The sequence below is a fragment of the Durio zibethinus genome, chromosome 16, assembly GCF_047325235.1.
Source record: "Durio zibethinus cultivar Kanyao isolate XHJ-2024 chromosome 16, ASM4732523v1, whole genome shotgun sequence".
Lineage (NCBI taxonomy): Eukaryota > Viridiplantae > Streptophyta > Magnoliopsida > Malvales > Malvaceae > Durio > Durio zibethinus.
This window is the reverse complement of record NC_143177.1, coordinates 12,501-32,955: the sequence shown is the minus strand read 5'-3', so window position 1 is coordinate 32,955 and position 20,455 is coordinate 12,501.

Genomic DNA, 20,455 nt, shown 5'->3' with positions numbered 1-20,455 from the left:
AAATAGTAATAAACTAGATTATTTTATTCTAAATAATTTTATATGAATAGAAACAATTGCTTTACAATAAAACAAAATGTCACAATGATTTGAAATAGATAATAGTTCAAATGGACATAACTATTTAAACTTGTTCAGTAAACTAATTAATCTTTTAAATCTTCAACTTATTAATTTTTAGAATATTAATAAATTAGTATTATTTTATTTTGAATAAACTTGTATGAGTAGAAACAATTGTTTTATAACAAAACAAAGGATCATAATAATTTGAAATAAATAATTATTCAAATAGTCATAACAATTTGAACTCGTTCGATAAACAGATTTATTTTTAAAATCTTTTACTTATTAATTTTGGAATATTAATAAATTAGTATTATTTTATACTGAATAAGGTTTTCTGAATAGAAACAATTGGTTTATGACAAAACAAATGGTCATAATGATTTGAAATAAATAATTGTTCAAATAATCACAACTATTAAACGTGTTCAAAAAATAGATTTATTTTTAAATTTTTACTTATTAATTTTTGAAACATTAATAAATTTATATTATTTTATTTGAAATAAGCTTGCATTAATGAACCAATTGTTTTATGACAAAACAAAAGGTCATAATGTTTTGAAATAAATAATTGTTCAGATAGTCATAACTATTTGAACTTGTTCAGCAAACAATTTTTTTTTTTAATTCTTTTACTCTTTGATTTTTAGAATATTAATAAATTAGTATTATTTTATTTCAAATAAGTTTACATGAACTGAAACAATTGTTTTATTACAAAACAAAAAAGTCTCAATGATTTGAAGTAGATAATTATTCAAAGAGTAATGATTATTTAAAATTTTTGGTAAACATATATATTTTAAATCTTTTGCTTACTAATTGTTGAAATATTAATAAATTAATATTATTTTAATTTGAATAAGCTCATATAGATAGAAACAATTGTTTTATGACAAAACGAAAAATTCGTAAGAATTTGAAATAAATAATAGTTCAAATAGTCATAATGATTTGAACTTGTTCGGTAAATAGATTTATTTTTAAAATTTTTTATTTATTAATTATCTTAATGTTAATAAATTTATATTATTTTATTCGAAATAAGCTTCGTGAATAGAAAAAATCATTTTATGACAAACCAAAAGGTTGTAGTGATTCTGAATCAATGATTTTTCAAATGGTCATAATTATTTACACTTGTTCGGTAAATAGATTCATTTTTAAAATCTCTTAATTAGTAATTTTTAGAATATTAATAACATAATATTATATATTTATTTAAACTTGTTCAATAAATAGATTCATTTTAAAAATCTCTTAATTATTAATTTTTGAAATATTAATATCATAGTATTATTTTATTTTGAATAACCTTATATAAACTGAAATAATTTTTTTATGACAAAAAAAAAAGGTCATAACAATTTGAAATAGATAATTAAACTAATAGTCATGACTATTTGATCTAGTTCAGTAAACATATTTATTTTTAAAATTTTTTACTTATTAGTTGTCAAAATATTAATAAATTAGTATTATATTAATCTGAACAAGCTTGTATGAATAGAAACTATTGTTTTATAACTGAACAAAAAGTCATAATGATTTGAAATAAATAATTACTTAAATATTCATAACTATTTAAATTAGTTTGATAAACAGATTTATTTTTTAAACCTCTAATTAATTTTCAAAATATTAATAGATTAGTATTATCTTATTCCAAGCAAACTTATATGAACAAAAACATTTGTTTTATGACAAAACAAAAGGTCATAACTATTTGAAATAGATAATTGTTTAAATAGTCATAATTATTTAAATTGATTCGACAAACAAAATTATTTTTTAAATCTCTTACTGATTAATTTTTTGAAATATTAATAAATATGCTTATTTTATTTCAAATAAGTTAGTAAGAACTAAAAAAATTATTTTATGACAAAATAAAAGGTCATAATGATTTGAAATAAAGAATTATTGATATAACCTTAACTATTCAAACTGATTCGGTAAATAAATTTATTTTTTAAATTTCTTATTTATTAATTTTTAAAATATTATTAAATTAGTATTTTTTTTATTCTATATACGCTTGTATGAATATAAATAATTGTTTTATGTTAGAACAAAAAGTTATAAGAATTTGAAATATATAATTGTTCAAATAGCCACAACTATTTAAACTGGTTAAATAAACAAATTTATTTTTTAAATCTCCTATTTATTAATTTTTGAAATATTAGTTAATTAGTATTATTTTATTCTAAATAGGCTTGTATGATGAAAAATAATTATTTTATGACAAAACAAAAGTTTATAACGATTTGAAATAAATAATTATTTAAATGGCCACAATCATTCAAACTGGTTTAATAAACTAATTTATGTTTTAAATCTCTAACTTATCAATTTTTATAATATTAATAAAGAATATTATTTTATTTTGGACAAGCTTTTTTGAACTGAAACAATTATTTTATGATAAAATAAAAGGTCATAAAGATTTTAAATAGATAATTGTTTAAATAGTCAATACTATTTGAATATTTTAAGTAACTAGATTTTTTTAATTTCTTACTTAGTAATTTTTTGAATGGTAATAAATTTATATTATTTTATTTCAAATAAGCATGCATGAGCTGAAGCAATTATTTTATGACTAAACAAAAGGTCAGAACAATTTGAAATAAGTAATTGTTTTAATAGTCTTAACTATTTGAACTAGTTTGACAAACACATATATTTTTTAAATCCTTACTTATTAACATTTAGAATATTATTAATTTAGCAATATTTTACTCCAAATAAGCTTGTATGAACATAAATAAATGTTTTAAGATAGAACAAAGATCATAATAATTTGAGATAGATAATTATTCAAATAGTCATAACTATTTGAACTGGTTTGGTAAAGAGTTTAGTTTTTAAATCTCTTCTTAATTTTTGAAATAGTAATAAATTAGTATTATTTTATTATGAATAATTTTGTATGAATACAATCAATTGTTTTACAACAAAACAAAATGTTGTAATGATTTGAAATAGATAATAGATCAAATGGACATGAATATTTGAACTTGTTAGATAAACATATTAATTTTTTAAATCTTCAACTTATTAGTTTTTAGAATATTAATAAATTATTGTTATTTTATTCCAAATAAACTTGTATGAATAGAAACAATTTTTTTATGAAAAAAAAAGGATTATAATGATTTGAAATAAATGATTATTCAAATAGTCATAACTGTTTGAACTCATTCAGTGAACAGATTTATTTTTAAAATTTTTTTCTTATTAATTTTGGAATATTAATAAATTATTATTTTTTATTTCGAATAAGGTTTTTTGAGCAGAAACAATTGGCTTATGACAAAACAAATGATCATAATTATTTGAAATAGAAAATTGTTCAAATAGTCATAACTATTTGAACATGTTCAAAAAATAGATTTATTTTTTAAAATTTTACTTATTAATTTTTGGGACATTGATAAATTTATATTATTTTATTTGAAATAAGCTTGCATGAACAGAACCAATTGTTTTATGACAAAATATAAGGTCATAATGTTTTGAAATAGATAACTGATCAAATAGTCATAACTATTTGAACTTGTTCGATAAACAAATTTATTTTTTTTAATTCCCTTACTCTTTAATTTTTGGAATATTAATAAATTGGTATGATTTTATTTCAAATAAGCTTGCATGAATTGAAACAATTATTTTATTACAAAACAAAAGGTCACAATGATTTGAAGTAGATAATTATTCAATTAGTCATGACTATTTAAACTTGTTCGATAAACATATTTTTTTAATCTTTTACTTATTAATTGTCAAAATATTAATAAATTAATATTATTTTAATCCAAATAAGCTCATACGGATGGAAACAATTGTTTTATGACAAAACCAAAAAAGTCATAAGAATTTAAAATAAATAATTGTTCAAATAGTCATAATGATATGAACTTGTTTGATAAACAAATTTATTTTTTAAATCTTTTACTTATTAATTGTCTTAATATTAATGAATTTGTATTATTTTATTTTAAATAACTTGTATGAATAGAAAATTTTTTTTTATGACACACCAAAAGGTTATAGCGATTCCAAATCGATAATTATTCAAATGGTCATAATTATTTAAACTTGTTCGGTAAATAGATTCATTTTTTAAATCTCTTAATTATTAATTTTCAAAATATTAATAACATAATATTATTTTATTTCGAATAACCTTATATAAATTGAAATAATTTTTTTATGACAAAACAAAAGGTCATAATAATTTGAAATAGATAATTATTTAAATAGTAATTACTAATTGATCTAGTTCGATAAACATATTTGTTTTTTAAATTTTGTCCTTATTAATTGTCAAAATATTAATAAATTATTATTTTATTAATCTGAACAAGCTTGTATGGATAGAAACTATCACTTTATAGCAGAACAAAAAATCATAATGATTTGAAATAAATAATTACTTAAATATTCAAAATTATTTGAATTGGTTTGATGAATAGATTTTTTTTTAAAATCTCTTATTAATTTTCAAAATATTAACAGATTAATATTATTTTACTTTGAACAAACTCATATGAACAAAAACATTTGTTTTATGACAAAACAAAAGGTCATAACGATTTGAAATAGATAATTGTTCAAATAGTCATAATTATTTGAACTGGTTCGACAAACAGAATTATTTTTTAAATCTCTTACTGATTAATTTTTGAAATAGTAATAAATTTTTTTATTTTATTTCAAATAAGTTAGCAAGAACTGAAAAAATTGTTTTACGATAAGGTCATAATGATTTGAAATAAGGAATTGTTCATACAACCTTAACTATTTGAAGCAGCTTGAAAAATAAATTTATTTTTTAAAACTCTTAGTTATTAATTTTTAGAATACTATTACATTAATATTATTTTATTCCAAATAAGCTTGTATGAACAAAATTAATTGTTTTATGATAGAACAAAAAAGTTATAACAATTTGAAATATATAATTGTTCAATAGTCATAACTATTTGAATTGGTTCGATAATGAAATTTATTTTTTAAATCTCCTACTTATTAATTTTTGAAATATTAATAAATTAATATTATTTTATTTTGAATAGGCTTGTATGATGAAAAACAATTGTTTTATGACAAACAGATTTATTTTTTAAATAGATTTTTTTATTTTTTATCTTTTATTTTTATTCGATAAACAGATTTATTTTTTAAATCTCTTACTTATTAATTTTTGAAATATTAATAAATTAATATTATTTTGTTCTGAATAGCCTTGTATGATGAAAAGCAATTGTTTTATGACAAAACAAAAGTTCATAACAATTTGACATAGATAATTATTCAAATGGCCATAATTTTTTACCTAATTCGATAATTTGATTTATGTTTTAAATCTCTAACTTATCAATTTTTATAATATTAATAAAGTAATATTATTTTATTTTGGATAAGCTTTTATGACTTGAAATAATTATTTTATGATAAAATAAAAGGTTATAACGATTTTAAATAGATAATTATTCAAATAGTCAAAACTACTTGAGCTTGTTTGGTAAATAGATTTTTTTCTAATTTCCTACTTATTAATTTTTTAATGTTAATAAATTAGTATTATTTTATTTTGAATAAGCATGTATGAGCTGAAGTAATTATTTTATGACTAAACAAAAGGTTAGAATGATTTGAATTAGATAATTATTCTAATAGTCTTAACTATTTGAACTAGTTCGATAAACACATTTATTTTTTAAATCCTTACTTATTAATGTTTAGAATATTATTAATTTAGCAATATTTCACTTTGAATATGCTTGTTGAACAAAAATAAATGTTTTAGGACAAAACAAAGATCATAATAATTGGAGATAGATAATTGTTTAAATAGTCATAACTATTTGAATGTGGACAAAAAATAGATTTGTTTTTTTAATTTTTACTTATTAATTTTTGAAATATTAATAAATTTATATTATTTTATTTGAAATAATCTTGAAGGAACAAAACCAATTGTTTTATGACAAAACAAAAGGTCAAACAGTTTTGAAATAAAAAATTGTTAAGTAGTCGTAACTATTTAAAGTTGATCAATAAACAAATTTATTGTTTTAATTCTCTTACTCTATAATTTTTGGAATATTAATAAATTAGTATTATTTTATTTCTAATAAGCTTATATGAATTGAAACAACTATTTTATTGCAAAACAAAAGGTCATAATGATTTGAAGTAGATAATTATTCAAATAGTCATGACTTTTTAAACTTGTTCGGTAAACATATTTTTTAAAATCTTTTACTTATTAATTGTCAAAATATTAATAAATTAATATTATTTTAATTCAAATAAAGCTTGTTTGGACAGAAACAATTATTTTATGACAAAACAAAAAAGTCATAAGAATTTGAAATAAATAATTGTTCAAATAGTCATAATGATTTGAACTTGTTCAGTATATAGATTTATTTTTTGAATCTTTTACTTATTAATTGTCTTAATATTAATAAATTTCTATTATTTTATTCGAAGTAAGCTTGTATGAACAAAAATAATCATTTTATAACAAACCAAAAGGTTATAGCAACTCCAAATCAATAATTGTTCAAATGATCATAATTATTTAAACTTTTTCAGTAAATAGATTTATTTTTTAAATATCTTATTTATTAACTTTTGGAATATTAATAACATAGCATTATTTTATTTCGAATAACCTTATATGACTGAAAAAAATTTTTTGTGATAAAACAAAAGGTCATAACGATTTGAAATAGATAATAATTCAAATAGTCATGACTATTTGATCTAGTTCGGTAAACATATTTATTTATAAAATTTTTTACTTATTAATTATCAAAATATTAATAAATTAGTATTATTTTAATCTGAATTAGCTTGTATAAATAGAAACTATTATTTTATAATCAAATAGAAAGTCATAACGATTTGAAATAAATAATTGCTTGAATATTCATAACTATTTGAACTAGTTTGATAAACAGATATATTTTTTGAATCTCTTATTAATTTTTGAAATATTAATAGATTAGTATTGTTTTATTTCGAATAAACTTATATCAGCTAAAACATTTATTTTATGACAAAACCAAAGGTCATAATGATTTGAAATCGATAATTGTTCAAAAAGCCATAATTATTTGAACTGGTTAGGAAAAGAGAATTTTTTCTTAATCTCTTACTTATTAATTTTTGAAACATTAATAAATTTATTTTATTTTATTCCAGATAAGCTAGTATGAATTGAGAAAATTGTTTTATGACAAGACAAAAGGTCATAACGATTTGAATTAGATAACTATTCATATAGTTTTAACTATTTGAACTGGTTCGGCAAACAAATTTATTTTTTAGATCTCTTAGTTATTAATTTTTGAAATATTATTAGATTAATATTGTTTTATTTTTAATAAGCTTGTATGAATAGAAATAATTGTTTTATGACATAACAAAAGGTTATAATGATTTGAAGTATACAATTGTTCAAATAGTTATAACTATTTGAACGGATTCGATAAATAGATTTATTTTTTAGATCTCTTATTAATTTTTAAGAGATTAATAAATTAGTATTATTTTATTTGAAATAAGCTTGTATGATAAAAAACAATTGTTATATGACCAAACAAAAAGTGATAATGATTTGACATAGATAATTGTTGAAATGGCCATAATTATTTGAACTAATTCTACAAATAGATTCACTTTTTAAGTTATTAATTTTTGGAATATTAATAAATTATAATTATTTTATTTTGAATAAACTTGCATGAACTGGAACAATTGTTTTATGACAAAACAAAAGGTCAAAACAATTTTAAATAGACAATTATTCAAATAGTCATAACTATCTAAACTTGTTCAGTAAACAAATTTTTTTTTTTACACTCTTGCTTATTAATTTTTTTTTATTTTGGATAAGCTTTTATGAATTGAAACAATTGTTTTATATCAAAACAAAAGGTCAAAATGATTTTACATAAATAATTATTCAAATAACAACTATTTGAACTTATTCGGTAAATAGATTTATTTTTTCAAATCTTTTGCTTATTAATTTTCCAAATGTTCATAAATTTGGATTATTTTATTCCAAATAAGCTAGTGAGACATGAAACAAATATTTTATCACTAAACAAAAAGTTTGAACGATTTGAAATAGATATTATTCTAATAGTTTTAATTATTTGAACTGGTTCAACAAATGTATTTATTTTTTACTCTCTTATTAATTTTGGAATATTATTAAATTAGTATTATTTTTAATTGAATAAGCTTCTATGATTAAAAACAATTGTTTTATGACAAAACAAAGATTATAACGATTTGAGATTGATAATTGTTCAACTAGTTATAACTATTACTTATTGTTTAAATAGATTTATTGTTTAAATCTGTTACTTATTAATTTTTGAAATATTAATCAATTAGTATTATTTTATTTTGAATAAGCTTGTATGATCAAAAACAATTGCTTTGTGAGAAAATAAAAAGGTCATAATGATTTGAAATAAATAATCATTCAAATGGCCATAATTATTTTAACTGACTTGGTAAACAGATTTATTTTTAAAATTTTTTTCTTATTAATTTAGGAAATATTAATAATTTAGTATTATTTTATTCCATCTAAGCTTGTGTTAATCGAAACAATTGTTTTATGACAAATTAAAAGGTTATAACAATTTTAAATAGATAATTGTTCAAATAATAATAACTATTTGAACTTATTCAGCAAACAAATTTATTTTTTAAACCTCTTTCTTATTAATTTTTTAAATGTTAATAAATTAGTATTAATTTATTCTGAATAAGCTTGTATGAATTGAAACAATTGTTTTATGACTAAACAAAATGTCAAAAAGATTTGACGTATATAATTATTCTAATAATCTTAACCATTTGAAATAATTTGATAAACAAATTTATTTTTTAAATCTCTTATTAGTTTTTGAAATATTATGAAATTAATATTATTTTAATCTGAACAAGCTTGTGCAAACAAAATAATTGTTTTACAACAAAAGAAAAGGTCATAACGATTTGAAATAGATATCATTCATATAGTCTTAACTATTTGAATTGGTTCTACAATTAGATTTATTTTTTTAGGTTTCTTGGTTATTAAGTTTCGAAATATTATTAAATTTGCATTATTTTATTTTGAACAAAATAGTATAAATAGAACCAATTGTTTGATGACAAAATAAAAGGTTATAATAATTTGAAATAGATAATTATTCAAATAGTTAAAACTATTTGAAATGGTTGTCAAGTAGATTTACTTTCTAAATCTCTTACTGGTTAATTTTCTAAATATTAATAAATTAGTATTGTTTTATTTTAAACAAAATTATATTAACAAAAACAATTGTTTTATGACAAAACAAAAAGTAATAATGATTTGAAATAGATAATTATGCAAATAGTTATAATTATTTGAATTGGTTTCATAAATAGAATTATTTTCTAAATCTCTTATAAAATTTTGAAATATTAATAAATTAATTTTATTCTATTTGGAATAAGCTTGTATGAGCTGATATGATTATTTTATGACAAAACGAAAGGTTATAAAAATTTGAAATAAATAATTGTTCATATAGTCTTAACTGTATGAACTGATTTGGTAAATGAATTTATTTTTTAAATCTCATAATTATTAATTTTTAGAATATTACAAAATTATTATTTTTTTCCAAATAAGCTTTATGAGCAGAAAAATTATTTTATGATAGAACAAAAGTTATAACAATTTGATATGAATAATTGTTAAAATAGTCATAACTATTTAAACTGGTTCAACAAATTGATTTGTTTTTTAAATTTCTTATCAATTTTTGAAATATTAATAAATTAGTATTATTTTATTTAGAAAAAGCTTGTATATTGAAACCAATTGTTTTTATGACAAAACAAAAGGTAATAATAATTTAAAATAGATAATTGTTTAGATGGCCATGATTATTTGAACTGATTCAATAAACTGATTTATTTTTTAAATTTCTTGCTTATTAATTTTTGAAATATTAATGAAGCTGTATTATTTTTATTTTGGATAAGTTTTTGTGAACTAAAGCAATTTTTTATGACAAAACAAATGGTCATAATGATTTTAGATAGATAATTATTGAAATAGTCATAACTATAGATTTATTTTTTTAAGTCTCATGCCTATTAATTTTTTGACAGTCAATAAATTAGTATTATTTTATTCTAAATAAGCTTGTATGAACTGAAATAATTATTATATGACTAAACCAAAGGTCAAAATGATTTGAATATATTACTATTCTAATAGTCTTAACAATTTGAACTAGTTTGACAAACACATTTATTTTTTAAATTTCTTATTAATTTCAAAATATTGTTCAAAAAATACTTTAGTTTTTAAATCTCTTGCTTATTACTTTTTGAAATATTAATAAAGTAATATTATTTTATTTCAGATAAGTTTTTATGAATTGAAACAATTGTTTTATGATAACAAAAAAGGTCATGACGACTTCAAATAGATAATTGCTCAAATAGTCAACTCTATTTCAACTTGTTTATCAAACAGATTTATTTTTTAAATGTCTTGCTCATTAGTTTTTTGAATGTTAATAAATTATTATTATTTTATTTTGAATAACCTTGTATGAATTGAAATAATTGTTTTATGACTAAACAAAAAGTTAAAACGATTTGAAATAGATAATTGTTCTAATAGTCTTAACTACTTGAACTTATTTGACAAACACATTTGTTTTTGAAATCTCTTACTAATTTTTGGAATATTATTTAATTAGTATTATTTTAATTCGAATAAGCTTGTTTGAAAGGAAACAATTGTTTTATGACAAAATAAAGATCATAAAGGTTTGAGATAGATAAAAGTTCAAATAGTCATAAATATTTGAATTGTTTTGGTAAATAGATCTTTTTTAAATCTCTTTTTAGTTATCAAAATCTTACTAGATAAGTATCATTTTATTCTAAATAATTTTGAATAAGTAGAAACAATTATTTTATGACAAAACAACATGTCATTATGATTTGATATAGATAATAGTTCAAATGGACATAACTATTTGAACTTGTTTGGTAAACAGATTTATTTTTAAAATCTCAAACTTATTAATTTTTAGAATACTAATAAATTAGTATTATTTTATTTCAAATAAAATTGTATGAATAGAAACAATTGTTTTGTGAAAAAACAAAAGATCATAATGATTTGAAACAAATAATTGTTCAAATAGTCATAATTATTTGAACTTGCTAAGTAAATAGATTTATTTTTTAAATCTTTTACTTATTCATTTTTAAAATTTTAATAAATTAGTATTATTTTATTTTAAAAAAGGTTTTACGAATAGAAACAATTGGTTAATGACTAAAAAAAAGTCATAACAATTTGAAATAGATAATTCTATAAATATTCATAACTATTTAAACGTGTTCAGAAAACATATTTATTTTTTAAAATTTTACTTATTAATTTTTGGATTATTAATAAATTTAAATTATTTTATTCGAAATAAGATTGCATGAATAAAACCAATTGTTTTATGACAAAACAAAGAGGTTATAATGTTTTCAAATAAATAATTGTTCAGATAGCCATAACTATTTGAACTTATTTGGTAAACATATTCTTTTATTAATTCTCTTATATGATAAAAAATATTTTTTTTTTACAAAACAAGGATCATAACGATTTGAGATTGATATTTATTCAAATGGTTGTAACTAATTGAATTGGTTTAAAAAATAGTTTTAGTTTTTAAATCTCTTAATAATTTTTGAAATATTAATAAAGTAGTTTTATTTTAGTTCAGATAAGTTTCTATGAACTGAAACAATTGTTTTAGACAAAACAAAAGGTCATAATGATTTTAAATAGATAATTGTTCAAATAGTCATATCTATTTGAGCTTGTTCGATAAGCATATTTATTTTTTTAAATCTCTTATTAATTTTTTTAGTTTTAATAAATTAGTATTATTTTATTCCAAATAAGCTTGTATGAACTAAGATAATTATTTTATGACTAAACAAAAGGTCAAAATGATTTGAAATAGATAATTGTTCTAATAGTTTTAACTATTTGAGCTAGTTAGGCAAAACACATTTATTTTCTATTATTAAATTAGTATTATCTTAATCCAAATAGCTTATATGAAAAGAAACAATTGTTCTATGATAAAATAAAGATCATAACGATTTGAAATATATAATTGTTCAAAAGTCATAACTATTTGAGCTAGTTTAATAAATAGATTTAGTTTTTAATAGTCTTATTAATTTTCAAAATCTTAATGAATTAGTATTATTTTATTCTACATAATGATTTGAAATAGATAATTGTTCAAATGGACATGAATATTTGAATTAATTTGGCAGACAGATTTATTTTTTAAGCCTTTTACCTATTAATTTCTAGAATATTAATAAATTAGTATTATTTTATTCTGACTAAACTTGTATGAATAGAAACAATTGTTTTATGACAAAATAAAAGATCATAACTATTTGAAATAAATAATTGTTCAAACAGTAATAACTATTTGAGCTTACTCAGTAAGCCTATATGAATTGATACAACTGTTTTATGATGAAACAAAAGGTCATAATGACTTGAAATAGGTAATTACTCAAGTAGTTATGACAATTAGAACTTGTTCGGTAAAGATATTTATATTTAAAATCTTTTACTTATTAATTATCAAAATATTAATAAATTAATATTATTTTAATCCGAAAAAGCTTATATGAACAAAAACAATTGTTTTATGGGAAAACAAAAAGTCATAATGATTTGAAAAAAATAATTGTGCAAATAGTCATAACTATTTGAACTTATTTGGTAATAGATTTATTTTTTAAATCTTTTACTAATTAGTTTTCTAAATATTAATAAATTTGTATTATTTTAATTGAAATAAGCTTGTATGAATAGAAAAAATTATTTTATGACAAAAAAAAGTTATAGTGATTTGAAATAGATAATTGTCCAAAGAATAATAACTATTTGAACTTGATCGATAAACAGTTTCAGTTTTTAAATCTCTTATTTATTAGTTTTTGAAATATTAATAAATTAGATTTATGTTATTTGGAGTCAGCTTGTACGAATAGAAACAATTGTTTTGTTACAAAGCAAAATGTTATAATGCTTTGAAATAGATAATTATTCAAACAGTTATAACTGTTTGTACTAGTCAATCCAACAAATTCATTTTTTAAATTCGTTACTTATTAATTTTGAGGATATTAACAAATTAGCATTACTTTATTTTGAATAAGACTGTGTCAATAGAAACAACTACTTATGACAAACCAAATGGTTTTAATGATTTGAAATAAATAATTGTTCAAATTGTTATAACTATTTGAACTGGTTTGGTAAATAGATTTACTTTTTAAATCTCTTATTAATTTTTAAAATATTAATAAATTAATATTAGTTTATTCTGAACAAACTTATATGAACAAAAACATTTGTTTTACAACAGAAAAAAAGGTTATAACAGTTTGAAATAGATAATTGTTCATATAGCTTTAACTATTTGAATCGGTTTGATAAAAAATTTATTTTTTAAATATTTTGGTTATTAATTTTTATAATATTATTAGATTAGTATTATTGTATTCCGAATAAGTTTGTATGAACATAAATAATTGTTTTATGACAAAATAAAATGTTATAACGATTTGAAATATATAATTGTTCAAAAAGTCTTAACTATTTGAATTTGTTTGGTAAGCATATTTATTTTTTAAATCTCTTACTTATTAATTTTTGAAATATTAATAAATTAGTATTATTTTACTCAAAACAAGCTTGTATGATGAAACACATTTGTTTTATGACGAAACAAAAGATCATAAATATTTTAAATCGATAATTATTCAAATGGTGATAATTATTTGAACTGATTTGATAAACTAATTTATTTTTTAAATCTCCAACTTTTTAATTTTTGAAATATTAGTAAAGTAATATTATTTTATTTTGGATAAGCTTTTATAAACTAAAACAATTATTTTATGATAAAACAAAAGGTCATAATGATTTTAAATAGATAATTTTTGAAATAGTCATAACTATTTGAACTTGTTTAGTAAACAGATTTATTTTTTTAAACTTCTTGCTTATTAATTAATTTTTCGAATGTTAACAAAAGAGTATTATTTTTTTTCAAATAAGCATGTATGAACTGAAACAATTATTTTATGACTAAATAAAAGGCCAAAACGATTTGAAATAGATAATTATTCTAATAGTCTTAACAATTATTTTATGACAAAACAAAGATCATAACAATTTGAGATATATAATTGATCAAATAGTCATATCTAATTGAAATGATTTTGTAAACAAATTTATTTTTTAAATCTTTTCTTAATTTTTGAATTATTAATAAATTAGTATTATTTTATTTTGAATAATTTTACAAGAATAAAAACAATTATTTTATGACAAAATAACATATCATAACAATTTCAAATAGATAATAGTTTAAATGGACATGACTGTTTGAAATTATTCGATAAATATATATTTTTTAAATCTCTAATTTATTAATTTTAGAATATTAATAAATTAGTATTATTTTATTTCAAATAAACTTAAATGAATAGAAACAATTGTTTTATGATAAAATAAAAGATTATAATAATTTGAAATAAATAATTATTTAAATAGTTATAACTATTTGAACTCGCTCGATAAATAAATTTATATTTTAAATCTTTTACTTATTAATTTTTGGAATTTTAATAAATTAGTATTATTTTATTCTAATTAAGCTTTTATGAATAGAAACAATGGGTTTATGACAAAACAAAAGGTCATAATGATTTGAAATAGATAATTATTCAAATAGTTATAATTACTTGAACATGTTCAAAAAATAGATTTATTTTAAAAATTTTTACTTATTAATTTTTGAAATATTAATAAATTTAAATTTTTTATTCCAAATAGCTTACATGAACAGAACCAATTGTTTTATGACAAAACAAAAAAGGTCTTAATGATTTGAAATAAATAATTGTTCATATAGTATGAATTGTTTGAACTGCTTCGACAAATAGATTAATTTTTTAAATCTCTTAGTTGTTAATTTTTGAAATATTATTAAATTAGTATTATTTTATTTCGAATAAGTTTATATGAACTACAACAATTATATTATAAGAGACCAAAAGGTTATAACAATTTGAAATATATAATTATCCAAACAAGAACTAGTTTGGTAAATAAATTTATTTTTTAAATCTCTTACTTATTAATTTTTGAAATATTAATAAATTAATATTATTTTATTTTGAATAGGCTTGTATGATGAAAAACAATTATTTTATAACAAAACAAAAGTTTGTAAATGATTTGTAATAGATAATTGTTTTACTAAACAGGTTCAAATAGTTATGATTATTTGAACAATTATCTATTTAAAATCATTATAACCTTTTGTTTTATCATAAAACAATTATTCATATCATAAAAACTTATCCAAAATAAAATAATATTACTTTATTAATATTTCAAAAATTGAGAAGTTGGAGATTTAAAAAGTAAATCAATTTATTGAATCAGTTCAAATAATTATGGTTATTTGAACAATTATCTCTTTCAAATCGTTATGAACTTTTGTTTTATCGTAAAACAATTGTTTCTTATCATATAAGCCTCTTTGAAATAAAATAATAGTAATTTTTTTAATTTTTTAAAAATTAATTAGTTGGAGATTTAAAAAATAAATAGGCTTACCAAACTAGTTCAAATAGTTATGGCTATTTGAACAATTATATCTTTCAAATCGTTATAACCTTTTATTTTATCATAAAACAATTTATGTTCCTACAAGCTTATTCAGAATAAAATAATACTAATCTAACAATATTATGAAAATGAATAACTAAGAGATTTAAAAAATAGATTTGTTTGCTGAAGCAATTCAAATAGTTAAGCACATATGAATAATTATCTATTTCAAATCATTATGATTTTTTGTTTTGTCATAAAACAAATATTTTTGTTCATATAAGTTTAAATAGAATAAAAAATAATATTAATTTATTAATATTTAAAAAAATAAATTTGTTTACCAAACCAGTTTAATTAGTTATAACAATTTGAATAATTATTTATTTCAAATCGTTATGACTATTTGTTTTATCATAAAACAATTGTTTCCATTGATACATTCTTATTTGAAATAAAGTAATGCTAATTTATTAATATTCTAAAAATTTATAAATAATGGATTTAAAAAATGAATATATTGGCTTGACCAGTAAAAATAATTATAACTGTTTGAATAATTATATATTTAAAATCATTATGATCTTTGTTTTGTCACAAAAAAAATTGTTTCTATTTATACCAGCTTATTTGGAATAACATAGTTCTAATTTATTAATATTCCAAAAATTAATAAGTAAGAGATTTAAAAACTAAATTTGTTTATCGAATAAGTTCAAATAGTTATGACTATTTAAACAATTACCTATTTCAAATCGTTATAACCTTTTGTTTTTTCATAAAATAATTTTTTCTATTTATACAAGCTTATTTCAATTAAAATAATTTAAATTTATTAATATTCAGACAATTAATAAGTAAAAGATTTAAAAAATAAATCTATTTATCGAATAAATTCAAATAGTAAAGACTGTTTGAACAAATTTTTATTTCAAATCATTTTGAGTCTTTGTTTTGTTATAAAACAATTGTTTTTGTTCATACAAGCTTATTTGAATTACAATAATATTAATTTATTAATATTTATATAATTAATAAGTAAAAGATTTTAAAAATAAATATGTTTACCGAACAAGTTCAAATAATCATAACTATTTGAATAATTATCTATTTCAAATCATTATGACCTTTTATTTCATCATAAAACTACTGTGTCAGTTCATATAGGCTTATTTGAAATAAAATAATACTAATTTATTAATATTCCAAAAATTAATGAGTAAGAGATTTAAAATATGAATTTGTTTACTGAAAAAGTTCAAATAGTTATGATTATTTGAACAATTATTCATTTCAAATCATTACGACCTTTAGTTTTTTCTAAAATAATAGTTTCTACTCATACAAGCTTTTTTTTGAATAAAACAATATAAATATGTTAATATTCTAGAAATTAATAATTAAAAATTTGAAAAATAAATTTGTTTTCTGAACATATTTAAATAGTTATGACTATTTGAATAATTATCAATGTTAAATAATTATAACATTTTGTTTTGTTATAAACCAATTTTTTTTTTCATATAAGCATATTCAAAATAAAATAAAACTAATTTGTTAATATTTAAAAAATTAATAAGCAAAAAATTTAAAAAATAAATTTGTTTATCAAACAGGTTTAAATATTTAGGACTGTTTGAATAATTATTTATTTCAAATAGTTATGATCTTTGGCTTTGTCATAAAACAATTGTTTTTATTCATAAAAGTTTATTTTGTAATCAAATAATACTAATTTATTAATATTCTAAAAATTAATAGGTGGGAGATTTAACAAATAAATCTATTTACGAAACAAGTTCAAATAATCATGTCCATTTGAACAATTATCTATTTCAAATCGTTATGACCTTTCGTTTTGTCATAAAACAATTGTTTTTGTTCATGAAAAATTATTCAGAATAAAATAATACTAATCTATTAATATTTTTAAAACTAATAAGAAATTAAAAAAAATCTATTTATTGAAAATAGTTCAAATTAGTTATAACTATTTGGACAAATATCTATATCAAATTGTTATGATATTTATTTTGTCATAAAACAATTGTTTCTTTTTATAAAAGCTTATTTAGATTAAAATAATACTAATTTAATAATATTCCAAAAATTAGTAAGTAAGAGATTTAAAAAATAAATGTGTTTGCCAAACTCGTTTAAATAATTAAGACTATTAGAATAATTATCTATTTCAAATCATTCTAACCTTTTGTTTTGTCATAAAATAATTATTTCAGTTTATACAAGTTTATTTAGAATAAAATAATACTAATTTATTAGCATTCGAAAAATAATCAAGAGATTTTAAAAAATATATCTATTTATCGAATAAGTTCAAATATATTTGACTATTTGAACAATTATCTATTTAAAGTCATTATGACCTTTTGTTTTGTCATAAAACAATTGTTTTAGTTCACAAAAACTTATCCAAAATAAAATAATACTACTTTATTAATATTTCAAAAATTAAAAAGTAAGAGATTTAAAAACTAAAGCTATTTTCCAAACTAATTCCAATAGTTATAACTATTTAAACAAATATCAATCTCAAATCATTATGATCTTTGTTTTCTCATAAAATAACTGTTTTTGAGCATAAGAGCTTATTTAGATAAAAATAATACTAATTTAATAATATTTCAAAAATTAGTATGAGATTTAAAAAATAAATGTGTTTACTGAACCAATTCAAATATTTAAGACTATTAGAATAATTATCTGTTTCAAATTGTTTTGACCTTTTGTTTAGTCATATAATAATTGCTTCAGTTCATTCAAGCTTATTCAGAATAAAATAATACTAATTTATTAACATTCAAAAAATTAATAAGCATGAGATTTGAAAAAATAAATCTATCTACCGAACAAGTTTAAATAGTTATGACTATTTGAAAAATTATCTATTTAAAAACATTATGACCATTTGTTTTGTCATAAAACAATTATTTTAGTTCATAAAAGCTTATCCAAAATAAAATAATACTACTTTGTTAATATTTCAAAAATTAATAAGTAAGAGATCTAAATAATAAATTAGTTTATCGAATTAGTTTAAATAATTATGCCATTTGACTAATTATCTATTTCAAATCATTATTACCTTTTGTTTTGTCATAAAACAATTATTTTTCAACATACAAGCTTATTAAAAATAAAATAATGCTAATTTATTAATTTTTCAAAAATTAATAAGAGATTTAAAAAATAAATTTGTTTTCTAAACCAGTTCAAATAGTTATGACTATTTGAATAATTATCTGTTTTAAATTGTTATAACCTTTTGTTCTATCATAAAACAATTGTGTCTGGTCATACAAGCTTATTCAAAATAAAATAATACTAATTTAGTAATATTCTAAAAATTAATAACAAAGAGATTTAAAAAATAAATCCATCTATCGGATCAATTCAAATAATTAAGACTGTATGAACAATTATTTATTTTAAAATTTTATGACCTTTTGCTTTATCATAAAATAATTGTTTTAGCTCATAAAAGCTTATTCGGAATAGAATAAATCTAATTTATTAATATTTCAAAATTTTATAAGAGATTTAGAAAATAATTTTATTTGCCAAACTAGTTCAAACAATTATAATTATTTGCATAATTATCTATTTCAAATTGTTATTACTTTTTATTTTGTCATAAAACAATTGTTTTTGTCAATATAATTTTGTTTGAAATAAAATAATATTAATTTATTAATAATTAGAAAATTAATCAGTAAGAGATTTAAAAAGTAAATCTGCTTGCCAAAACATTTCAAATAGTTTTAACTTTGAATAATTATTTATTTCAAATCATTATAACCTTTTATTTGAATAGTTTTGACTATTCATACTATTTTATTCAAAATAAAATAATACTAATTTAATAATATTCCAAAACTTAATAACCAAAAAATTAAAAAATAAATCTAATTGCTAAACTAGTTCAAATAGTTAAGACTGTATGAATGATTATCTATTTCAAATCATTATGACCTTTTCTTTTGTCATAGAACAATTGTTTTGTTCATATACGCTTATTTGGATTAAAATAATACTAATAATATTTTAAAAATTAATAAATAAAAGATTTAAAAAATAAATTTATTTACTAAATCAGTTCGAATAGTTAAAACTATTGGAATAATTATATATTGTAAATCGTTCTAACTTTTAGCTTAGTCATAAAACAATTGTTTCAATTCATACAAGCTTATTTAGAATAAATTAATACTAATTTATTAACATTAAAAAATTAATAAGAAAGAGATTTAAAATAATAAATCTGTTTACCAAACAAGTTTAAATAGTTATTATTATTTGAACAATTGTCTATTTAAAATTGTTATAACCTTTTGATTTATTATAAAATAATTGTTTCAGTTAATACAAGCTTAGACAAAATAAAATAATACTAATTTATTAATATTTCCTAAATTAATAAGTAAGAAATTTAAAAAATAAATCTATTTACTAAATTAGTTAAAATAACTATGGTCATTTGAATGATTATCTACTACAAATCATTATGACATTTTGTTTTGTCATAAATAATTATTTTTTATCATACAAGTTTATTTGAAATAAAATATTACTAATTTATTAATATTTCAAAAATTAATAAGTAACAGATTTAAA